Source organism: Rattus norvegicus, chromosome 14 (assembly GCF_036323735.1).
Source record: "Rattus norvegicus strain BN/NHsdMcwi chromosome 14, GRCr8, whole genome shotgun sequence".
Lineage (NCBI taxonomy): Eukaryota > Metazoa > Chordata > Mammalia > Rodentia > Muridae > Rattus > Rattus norvegicus.
Window position 1 is genome coordinate 62,963,838 of NC_086032.1, and position 11,953 is coordinate 62,975,790.

Consider the following 11,953-nt stretch of genomic DNA (forward strand, 5'->3'; position numbering starts at 1 on the left):
CTCTTCTCAGACAACGCTTCCCCCCTACTTTAGCCACTGGCATTCTAGAAAGAGCTTCCATAATCTTCTGAAATTCCTCCTTCTTGTTTCTAATCACTTAAGAGTAAGTCCTGGACCAAGCACAGTCATCGTGAACATCCCTGGAGGTTTTGGCAGTGGCACTAGAGTCAGCAAGTCCAGTCCAAGACAAGGAAGGCTGTGGGGAAAGGTGGCCACCAAAACTATTAGATTTGAATCTGAATGCTACCAGCAGCCATTTGTCCAACCACAGGGAGAAAGCTTTGATTAGAATATGTCCCCCAAAGTTCATAGGCTGGGAACTTTGCCTTCCAAGTGGTTAGAGCAGGAGTGGGGAACTTTAAGAGATGTTCCAAACTTAACATCAGATTAATGCCATTATTACAAAAGCCAGTGCCTCATAAAAAGATGGTTCTGGGTTCTCTCTCTCTCTCTCTCTCTCTCTCTCTCTCTCTCTCTCTCTCTTCTCTCTGGTTCTTTGACCATGGGACATTTTCTACCATTGGAGAGTACCACAAGAAGTAGAAAGGCTCTTGCCAGATGCAGCCCTTTCCAACTTCTGGGACATCGTTCATCACGACTCCCGTTCTGCAGTCTCTATGGTAATATGTTCTGGCTGTATCAGACGTCGACCACACTACTGACATTTGAGGTGAAGTTATCTTTTCTTTAGAGAGGCTGCACTGTGCCACACAGGATGATGTGTTGGTTACCTTTCTATTGCTGTGATGAATTTGTGATGACACACCATAGCCTGGACAACTATAGAATGAAGAGTTTGTGTGGGCTTATGATCCCAGAGGGTTAAGAGCCCATGATGGCAGGGATGCATGGCAGATGAAGCCTGAGAAATGACCACAAACAGGAAGCAGGGAGAGTGTACTAAAAGTAAAAGACTAGTAGACTAGAAGTAGAGTATAGCTATGAAATCTCACCCTGCCCCGGATGTACTTTCTCCAGGAAGGCTGCACCTCTTAAACCTCCCCAAACACTACCAACAATTGGGGGACTAAATGTTCAAAAACATAGGCCTATAGGGTGAGACGTTTCTCCATATCACCAGACATGGTTAGTTTTCGTCCTCTGTGTGCTTGAGGCTGATAGCATCTTCCAGCCACTTTTGGTAACCACACATCTCTCCGAATGCTGATAGTGCTCTAGAAAAGGGACAAAAGTCCCTCCCCATCCTCAGATGAGGAGCTCTAGTGTAGAGCATGAAACTTCTATTCAGAAAAGGGGACAGAGGGGACAGGTGACGAGAGAATGCCCTGGTGACATTTGAGGCCTTGGCGCCAGTTGTCCCTGAGGCTCAACTCACTTCAGCTCTTCCTGTGGATTGATTTCATGAGCCAATTAACTCTACTGTTTTCCTCTAAGCCGGTTGAAGTTAAATTTCTTAGTTGCACACAAGAGTACTCAGTTAATCTATAATTTCCATTAGGATTTCTGACAAACTGCAAATAGCCCACTTTCTTTCTGCTCGGCGCCTCCTCCCCTCCCCCTCCTCCAGCGAGGCCTTGACTACCATTGTGGGACCTATGAGCCCCAGTTACGTGTTCAGTGAGAGACCAAGAACCATGAGGCTTGAATGGAGACTGTGGAAGCTGAATCGAATTCTGAGAGCTGTTCAATGAGTGGGCCACCTCCCCATCCTCCACCAGGACAAACCAAACAGCTGCTTATGGACAGATCATTTTGCTTGTTTTTACATTAATAGATGAAAGATAGATAGATAGATAGATAGATAGATAGATAGATAGATAGATAATTTTATTTGTTTTATTTTGAAGAAAAGTCCTACTATGTACTTCGGCTTAAGATGTAACCTAGGACAGCCTTGAATTCTGAATCCTCTGGCTCTGGGTCCTGAGTGGACTGTGTACCAGCTGTGTACCACCAGCTGAAGGGTATGTGGAGGTAACTGGGAAATGAAAAAATATTTTTTTCTTAATGGTGGTAACAGCCTAAGGAAAAAATGGAAGAAATGTAAAGTTGATGTTTCAAGGTTACAAGGAGACTGTGTGTGTGTGTGTGTGTGTGTGTGTGTGTGTGTGTGTGTGTGTGTGCATGTGAGTGTGGTAGTCATTGGCTATTTGCAACATCTAGAAACCTCTCTTTTTCTCTTACACACACAGAGAGAGAGAGAGAGAGAGAGACAGAGACAGAGACAGAGACAGAGACAGAGACAGAGAGACAGACTTAGTGCCTTGCAAGGAGAACTTTCCTAGCCCAGGTTCTTCAGAGTTTTAGAGTTGGAGCTGAGGGCCAAGGACAGGGCACTCAGACCGGATATAGCAGGGCAGCAGTGGGGTTAATAAAGCAAAACGAAACTGGGATACTTCCATACCATCCAGCAAGAAGATTTTCTCCCGAGCCCTGGGGTGGGGGATGGGAGGGGGGCTTTGCCAACCCATCTTCTTCCTGCATCACCCTGGAAAGCCTGATGCTCCAGGAATGAAAGACTTAGTGCTTTATGTCAGGCAGCCCTAGAACCCTGTTTCAGAGCAAGCAAGCCTTCCTTTTCTTTTTTGATTGGCTAGTAATGGTACTTTACTGAATATTAAATGTTCTGAATATCACACCTGTAAAGGGAATCCAAATCCTGAGGGAAGTGTGGAGTACTAGGATGATTTAATCCTGCTCTGAAATGAGGCTGCCTTGCTGCCAACTCTTTGTGGGCGCCTTCACTCTAGAAGCACTTTGGATGTGCACTCAGTGATGAAACAGCCTGGGCTCCTGCTGCAGGTGCAGTAGGAGAGAGATGTATGTTCAGAGCCATGGGTAGATGGAGACCTGCTCCTACCAGGAGGCTGGGACAGCTATCCTTCCCTGTGGAAGTCAAGCTATGGCTCTATGGTTTTCTGGGGAATTGGGATGGGTTGGATAGTCTGCAGCTGTGCCCCTTTGGTCCCTTCAGGTGGGCACCCATGGGAGGACTACAATCAGGAGCTTACTTCCTGCCTCAGAAGAAGCTCGCCCAACTCCTTGTCTGCATCCTGGCTTTGCTGTGTGACTCACTGGGCTACCAAGGCCACATGTGTACCAGGGGACTCATGCAATCAAGTGCAGCTAAATATAGACCTGGGGGGTGTATAGTTATTTGCTAGCACTGCTCTTACCCTGCCTAATTTAGGCAAAGCAAAGCTATGCCAGCATCCCTCCTTAATTCAGCGGATGTTCAGGTCAAGGAGAAATGAACCAACCATTTTAAATCCACTGCTGTTGAGAAGGCAAAGGAGGTGGCTGTGGATAATGGTGAGCAAAGTTCACTTGGACCAAAATAGAAGAAAGACCAGAAAATGACCCTTCCATAAATACCCTCTCCTTCCTGAATCTTCCACACTGTGGCCCTGTCCCTCTGCTGTCCTGTGCTTTATTAAAACAGGATCTTGTGTTCATTCCACAGTCAACCATTAGCTGATAAGGCTTAACAACTCCCAGTAGGTATTTGCATTTTAATAGAGAATTATTGAGAACTGAAAAGCTTGCAGGGTCCGCAAGAACAGAGCAAAGAATTGGAGGCTGTGGGGTGATGTTTCGGGGAGCAGAAAGTTGAGCAGGTCATCCTCAAGTTTTCCCGTGTTTATCTCATTCCCTTGCCAATGGCCACCAGTTTTCAGGACCTTCTGACATTCTCCTCTTGCACAGTCCCATCTCACAGATTGCATTTGCTGGCTGTGACTTGTTTGCACACTTGCAGAAGGAAGATTGGCTTTGATGAGGAGAAGGGGCAAATAGGGTGAATTGGGAAGTGTATGCATGGGGAGCTTAAGTCAGGATAAGACAACTGAAATAGAAAAGGTAAGACCCAATACAGAAAAGATAGATGCATGGAGAATATGGAGATAGCCAAGTGCGTGGTAAGAAAGGTCAATTCACTTTTAAAATAGGAATGTTGTTCTAGTCTGTGAGGAGTGCATCCTGGCACTGGAGACAGCTTCAAGCAGAAAAGCAGAGTCCTGAGGGGAGGGATGGCAGCACATGGGAACTGTCAGTTACAACTGACCCACCATTGCATTCTGGGCAAGTCAGCCAGGCCTCTGCAACAGGACTGCAGTGTGAGCTCACCTCCATGATTGTGTAAAAGGATGTGAAAGCTTTCTGTTGGTGATGCTATATCCCTTTCGTGTGTGTTACCATTATTATCTGTGTATCAGTTCTATCATCTGCAGAACAGGGGTAGTAATAGAGCTAGCCAGAAGTTCTAAGAAGTGGCTGCAATTTCTACCCCTTCTGGAATCCATTCCCCTCACAGTATAAGTCTTGGAACTCCTCACATCAAGAATTAAAATCTGTCTCTTCATTCCCTCAGTCTGGGTTATCCTTGGAAATTTTCCTTGGTCAAATGAAAATGCATCAGAAATGAGGGTGCCCGACTCGAGTCCCAGCCTCAAGGGTTCAAGTATGTCATCCTTAGAATGGCTCTCCTGGCCCGGTCCCTGCTGGAAGGACCAGTTAGAGCTAAGTATTGGAGAAGACCAGATTCTAAAACAAGTAAATTGTTTCAGCAGAGAACTTTCCAGAGCTGCCACTCCCTCCCACCCCCTCCCCGCAGCAGCCCAGATGCCCACAGACAACAGGCAGCTGCCCTGGAAGCAGCCAATCATGAATGAGGGAACAAAAATAAATGTTCTCTGCTGAGAGTTTATGGCTGTTACCCAGTCTCAGAATAATAGATAACTGTTACAGTAACACTTTCACTGCAGACGGAAGCATATAAATGTGCAGAACTTGTCCCGATGCCAAGACCAGGATCCACCCTCCTCAAATGTTTCTTGTTACTGTTGTTGTCACAGTGGCATGGTCAGAGCATGCCCTGGAGTCTGATTGTTTATATACCTGCCAGGTTCTCCTATATAACTAGCAGCTCCTGGGTGATGGGAAATCTGATCCCATTCATCCTGCATGATCTATTTCTCCATATTCAGGAACATATAATTCAACAGGGGGATTGACAGCTACATAAAGCCTGCAGCGATAGTAAGCCTCCAAGAGTGCTGAGCACGGCGCTAGCAGAAAGCTAATGTAAGGTACTGATGGAGGTGATGATGGGCGGCAAACATCTCCTGCATCAGGGCATTTGTGAACAGGCAAGATGGACCAGAACAGGGCAGCCTTCTCCTGTGCTAGGCAGAAACATGGTCAGAGCGATGAAGGGCTGCTCCGGCTGTTTTATAGCCTAGCTGTGGCTCCTGCTTTCAGGCCCCCTCTCTCTCAGGAGGCTAACCGGCACATGATGCAAAAACTAATTAGAGCAAGTGTGGTGCCCAGAATAAGCGGCCTATTAAGAGAATGTGAGCCAAAAGGATGCAAAGGACATTTATTGTAAATCTACTCTTAACAAGTATTCATTTTTGTTCTTTCCAAGCTTTCCTGGGGGAGTTTATTGTTTCAGAAAAGGTAAAAACAAGAACGTTTTCACAATGTCCCTCCTGGTCCCCACAGAGATCCTCTCTGGGGCAGCAGGCTGCACAGAGCCATCTCCCCATAGAAACGTGCAGGCAGCAAGGTTAACAGAGACTCGGGCAAATTCATCTTCATTTCATGTCCTCGACAGCCTCTCAACTTAGGTCAAGTCCAAGGAAAACCAAGTGATTTTATTAGAGGTAGGGAGAGGTGGTAGGAGCATGGGCACTCAGGCTTCATTCCCAACTCCAGGACCCACAGGCGTGGAGACCTTGACTTAGCTCCTTCGTTTTTCTGAGTCTTTATTCCCTCGTCTATGAAAAATAGACAATGAGTCACCTTGCTGGGCATGGTGGTTTGTACTGTAATCTCAGTACTTGAGTGACGAAGGCAGGAGGAGCTGGAATTCAGTTACACGGGAAGTTCAAAGCCGATGAGGGTTATATGAAACAGATAACACAGAGAGGGAGAGGGAGGAGAGGGAGAGGGAGAGAGGGGGGAGGGGGAGAGGAAGAGGGAGGGGGAAAGGAAGGGAGGGAGAGAGAGAGAAAGGGGAAAGAGGAAGAGGAAGAGAGCCAAAGAAGAGGTCCAGTACATGTGAGTCAAGGGCTGAGAGTATAAGGCAGGCTAGTCTGATGGCTGAGGATCAGGCTTGCAAGTCAAACAGGCTATGTTCCAGCTCTGCCCCTTACTAGTCATCTTGCCTCTGTATCTCAGATCCCGTAACATCTTCAAAGTGAGAAAACCATTGCCAGCTCTGGGTAACCATGATGATCCAATGAGTTAGAGTAGATCATGGCAAGCCCACTAGGATCGTTGCTTAAATTTCATTACCGTCTGTCTAACCACCTCACTTGAGTGCAGATATCCCCTGCTGTATAGCAGCCGTATATCCACTGCTGTAGATCAGCTCAGATGCAGAAATGGTGAGCGTGGACTGAAGCAAATCATAACTCAGTGAGTCACCAGTCCAGTTTGTGAGCAGAGAAGCATCGTTCAGTTTTTACAGGCAGCTGGGCTGCTAATTAAGAGGCCCTTAATCACACCACCTGCCGCAGAAGCCCTGCCCCATCCTGGCTTGCCTGTGCTCTCCTCACTCCTCCCTTGCTGTCGCCACTGCTCCATTGTGCCTGTGTCCATTGAGGCACGTTAGCTGTCAAAAGAACCAGACAACAGCAGTATTCCTAGATCTGGAACTTACGAACCGCTTTGTATCCTGGGAAAGTAATACATGGCTCCCATCTTGGTGGGTTTGAGGGTGATAACCAACCAGGGAGCCTCAAGAGTAGGAGAAGCAAAGAAAACAGTTTGTAGAATGTACCCAAGGAAACAAAAACCTTAGTTTATACAAAACTCTACAGGTAGGCTTGTGTAAGAACTTTGCTCCTAATTGCTTCAAACTAGAAGCAATCCCAATATTGGGTAACTGGTGAATGGCTAAACAAACCATGTGACTTCCATACTGTGGAATACTATTTAGCAAACAGAGAGGACAGACTCATCGCTTAATGATGGGGACACATTCTGAGAAACATATTCTAGATAGTTTTGCCATTGTGCCAACAATACAAGGCATCCTTACACAAATATAGATGGCACAGGTTAATCACTCCTCACAGCCTGTGGGAGGTCATAGAAAGACACAACTAACACAAGATTAATGAGGCTGGTCTGGCATGTCATACTGTATTATGGTTGGCCTCTGCTTTTGTAAGTAGCAAAACAGAAAGTAGAGTGCAGTAGACAACCCAGGGACACAGTTGTTTCTTGTCATTAGCAAAGGTTCTGCGCTGTGGTAACTGTGCCAGGAGTGACTTATGATGGCGGTACAGTGGCATGTTTCCCTCACCTTCATCCCAAGTACAAGGTACTATGGCTTTACAATGCCTGCTGTCACTAGAGGGCAGATAGTTTTCAGTTCCATTAAAATCTATAGGACTGGGGCTGGAGACATGGCTCAGTGGTTAAGAGCACTGACCACTCCTCCAGAGGTCCTGAATTTGATTCCCAGCAACTACATGGTGGCTCACAACCATCTGAAATGGGATCCCATACCCTCTTCTGGTGTGTCTGAAGACAGTGACAGTGTATTCACATACATAAACAAATAAATCTTAAAAAACAAACAAAAACTGTCTCAGGAACAAAAACAATAAAAAGTGGTCTCTAAAAACAAAAGTCTATGGGACTGCCATTATACATGTAGTGTATCATGACCTAGCACAGTGGTTCTCAGCCTTTGGGTCTTAACCCCTTTGGGGTCCTGCATAGCAGATATTTATAGTACGAATCTTAACAGTAGCAAAATTACAGTTATGAAGGAGCAAGTTAACACAAGCACAGTGTGGATATGTCTTAAGTGACTTTAAGCAAAAGAAGGCAGACTCAAAAGGATACATGCTGTACGATCCTGCATGCAACACTTGGGATGCAGTTAGTGGCTGTTGCAGCCAGAGCTGGAGACCCTGGCTGGCTATGTGGAGCCCTGGTAAACTTGAGAAAGGCATCAGTAAATGCTCTATATATGGTCTGTGTTGGCACACGTGTTTGTCGAAACTTGTACCCAAATGGGTAAATATTATTGGATATTTTTCTTTTGTAATTATACCCCAACATACCTAACTTGAAAATGAACTCTTCCATAGGAGCCTTGGAGCCGCAAAAACAATAGAAAGAGACCTTAGTACCTCCCAAGGTCAAACAACCTCTATTTAAACAAACAGACAAAAAAGCAAAAAAAAAAAAAAAAAAAAAAAAAAAAAAAACCCGAAACGCTTTATGCGTTTGTTTGCTTGTTTCACTTGTGTGGTGTGTATGAGCACATGGGGCCGATGGAGAAGGAGGTCAGAGGTCAGAGGTCAGAGGTCAGAGGTCAGAGTTAGGCTTGCAACAAGGAAATCCAACTGATCTCCAGTCTCCACTCCCAACAGCAATGGGAGTTATGGGTGCTGAGGATTAGGACCCGGGTTCTTATGCTTGTGCACTGAGTGCTGTTATCCACGAAGCCAGCTCGCCAAGCTCAACTTCATCCATTTCCGAGGTACTAACGAGTCACTAATGTGTGTGGTTTTAACAGTAGGGAACAATTTCCATTCTCAAAGAACCAGAGAGGAATTCTGCTGTGCTAGAGCCCGACATGTCCTCCGCAGGCTGATGTTTGGGGCACCTGTGGCCCAACTGCTGGCACCCTTTAAGGAGTCTGTGCCACCTTTAAGTGGTGGGACTTGGTTGGAGGTAGCAGGTCTCTAGGAACTGAATTTAGAAAGCAATCCCAGGCCCTGCTTCAGGTGCTGCTCTCTCTGCCTCCTGATCTGTTGCTGAGTGAACGGCCACCTTGTGTTCCCACTGTCACAGCCAGGGCCACCCCTGCCCTGTGTCTTCCTCACCTTGCAGGCTGAAAGCTCTTTGAATGGGTGAGCCAGGTTTTTTCTCTCACATATGCTGGTCACACAATGCAAAAATAATTCAAATCCCACCCAGCCAAACAGGTCCATAGCCTTTCCCCAAATCAGGTGCCAGGAGTCATGGAAGGCCTCAATTCGGACTCAGAGAAGAGTTTGGGAAAGGGCCGCCCCTGCGCCTTGCCCGGGCTATTCACATCAGCTAGGAAAAACACCTCTTTCCACAAAACCAAGCAAAGTTAGACAGAGCTGAACACTGGGTGAGGACTCCCAGAGCAGACAGTGTCTAAGAGGAGGACAGCCAACGCGGATAACAACCTAGGAATGGCCGTTTAGAACCATTCCAAACTTCTCAGGGTCCAGTCCTGCACAACAGGCCTGCTTTTCACATGCTATAGCAGTACTCAAGGGAGGACTGGTTGCTGTGAGTTACCCACCCTTTCCAGTTCAAACCGTTTCTCCGGCTCCAAACACACTTCACTGCTGAGCCATCAATGCTAGGTACTCAGAAGGATAACAGCACCACAGTGTCTGTGGACACTGAATACTCCAAGGCCGGGCGAATGTGGGAGGACACCAGCAACACTAGCCAGGCAGGATTATGCCAAGTGTGTGTGTGTGTGTGTGTGTGTGTGTGTGTGTGTGTGTGTGTGTGTGTGTGTCTGTGTCTGTGTCTGTGTCCTCATCGAGTCCCACCCTAGCCAACAAGGAGCATGTTATCACCACGGTACAGACAGGAGATAAAGGCTTATGAGAGGTGACACCATCTGCTCTTAAGCAGTTTATATCTTCAAATGCAAATGTTCTGTGAGCCCGTGTTAACTAGAAATGGTGATTTCTGAATTAAATTTAGACAGGTTGCAGGAGGCAAGAGAGGAAATAAAATCATAAAGGAGTGGGCAGTGGTAGCTGGGAGGAATTTAACAGCCAGTGCTGGCACGGGGCAGGGAGTTGCTTATACAAGAAGTAAATATTCCTACCAGTGACCACATTCGAGATCCTCCTGAGGTTTGCAGACTTCCCACAAACTTCACAATCAGCTTTCCTGAAAGGTGCAGGTAGGGAGTGTGTGTGTGTGTGTGTGTGTGTGTGTGTGTGTGTGTGTGTGTGTGTGTGTGTGTAAATATTAACTCAAAGAAAGAAAGTGTAAGAAGCACGTTAGTGTAGCAGATGGTATCATAGAGAGAAGTAGGGTGACTGAGGCAAAAGAAAAAGCTAAAGCCCAGGGGTGGATTAGAGGTCTCCCCACACTACATGGGGACCTTGCTGGAAGTATAGAAAAGCCAGAAGACCCCCAGATACTCCTTGCAGTCTGTTCCTTGACCTCTAAGGGGAAGGTTATGGGTACGGCTGGTGACTGATTCTGGAATCCAGAATGAGTCTTAAAGAATTTGTCTTGTTTGGGGTGTATTTGCTCATTTTTTTTGGTCAACTTGATACAAACTAGAGTCGTCTGGGAAGAGGGACCTTTAGTTGAAGGATTGCCCCCATCAGACTGATGGGTAAGCATGTTAATGAATATTTTCTTGATTAGTGATTGAGGGGTAAGGGTCCAAGCCACTACAGGTGGTGCAGTTCCTGGGCAGGTTTTCTTCAGTTGCATAAGAAAGCAGGTTGAGGGGCTGGAGAGGTGGCTCAGCAGTTAGAAGCATTGGCTGCTCTTTCAGAGGTCATGAATTCAATTCCCAGCAACCACCTGGTGACTCACAGCCCTCTGTAATTGGGTCCAATGCCCTCTTCTGGTGTGTCAGTGACAGCATGTTCATATACATAAAATAAATAAACCTTTTTTAAAAAAATAAAGGTTGAACACGCCAGTATTTTGATGGAATCACTTACATGCAGATGCTTGTAACTGGAGTTATAGACAGCTGTGAGCTGTCATTTTGGTGCTGAAAATTAAACCCAGTTCTTCTGGAAGAGCAATCAGTGGTCTTCAACCAGCCCCTTGTCATAGTTGTTAAAGAAGTCTCTGTTGAAGAGGGGCCAGGAACACAATGATTACTGGGCCAGGTTTAGAAGTAAAAGAATTACCTCTTCGTAGATGGATAAGTCGGTTACCTCTCTCCTAGGAATTTTGCATTCATCTCCATTGTCCTTTTCTCTTTGGATCCTTCATCTTTTCTACGTGGATGGCTATGAACTCTTCATGTGTTCAAAGGATCAGACTTTTGTGTATGAAGAACAGCAAGGGATTTTTTTTGTTGTTTTTTGTTTAGCTTTTATTTTTATTTATGAATGTTATTGATTTGGGAGAGACATCTTTTGCATGCAAATGCCAGAATTCTGGGGAAGTATTTAAATAATCAGCGTTATTATTGGACATGAATGTTTCACAATTTATGTCATATTTAGTACAGCCTTGTCCATTCAAACTTAAAACTTGTGCTTCCTTCTAGGTGGTTGGTGATTTACAGCATTCCTCCAGGGATTGGAGTCATTGAATCTCCTTTGGGTGAAAGAAGAGATTCAAGTGGCCTTTGTCAAGTGGCTTCCCCTCGTTTGCAACTTGGCTCACTGATGAAGCAGGAGAAAGAGTGAACAGAGCATCGCTTCACTGTGCTGTTGAGACCAGCTCTATTCTAAATAGCCCTGACATGTGTCTTTTCAGTTATTTGTTTCCTCATTAATGGACTCTGTTTCCACACTAGTCCACCAAGGGCTAAGCACTGTGATGTGGTCAAACATTTAAGTATTTAACAGATGCATTCCCCCATTTAAAATGTTTTAATTAACTAGTTTGTGTATAAGTATTTTGTCCACATGAATGCCTGTGTGCTCTGTGTGTGTGTGTGTGTGTGTGTGTGTGTGTGTGTGTGATGCATATTGAGGCCAGAAGAGGGAACCCAGTTTCCTAGAATTGGGATTATAAAGAGCTGTAAACTGCCACAGAGATGCTGAGAATGTAATCTGGGTCCTCTGGAAGATCTATTTTTTTTTAAATTTTTATTTATGTATTTATTATTTCAAGACTGGCTGGCCTGATTGGCTACGAACTCTTCACGTGTTCAAAGGATCAGAGGTCTGTGTATGAAGAACAGCAAGGCTTTTTGTTGTTGTTGTTTCTTGTTTAGCTTTCATTGTTGTCTACGAATGTTATTGATATGTAGATCAAGATGACCTTGAGC

The 11,953-nt window shown here is 45.6% G+C and overlaps 1 long non-coding RNA gene across 1 annotated transcript; it reads left to right on the forward strand.

The window, feature by feature from the left end:
- The first annotated feature begins 413 nt into the window (after window positions 1-413).
- LOC134481756 (uncharacterized) lies at window positions 414-11,560 on the forward strand. Its single transcript, XR_010057525.1, has 2 exons — window positions 414-670; window positions 11,225-11,560. It is a non-coding gene; the product is annotated as an uncharacterized LOC134481756 (long non-coding RNA).
- The last annotated feature ends 393 nt before the right edge of the window (window positions 11,561-11,953 follow it).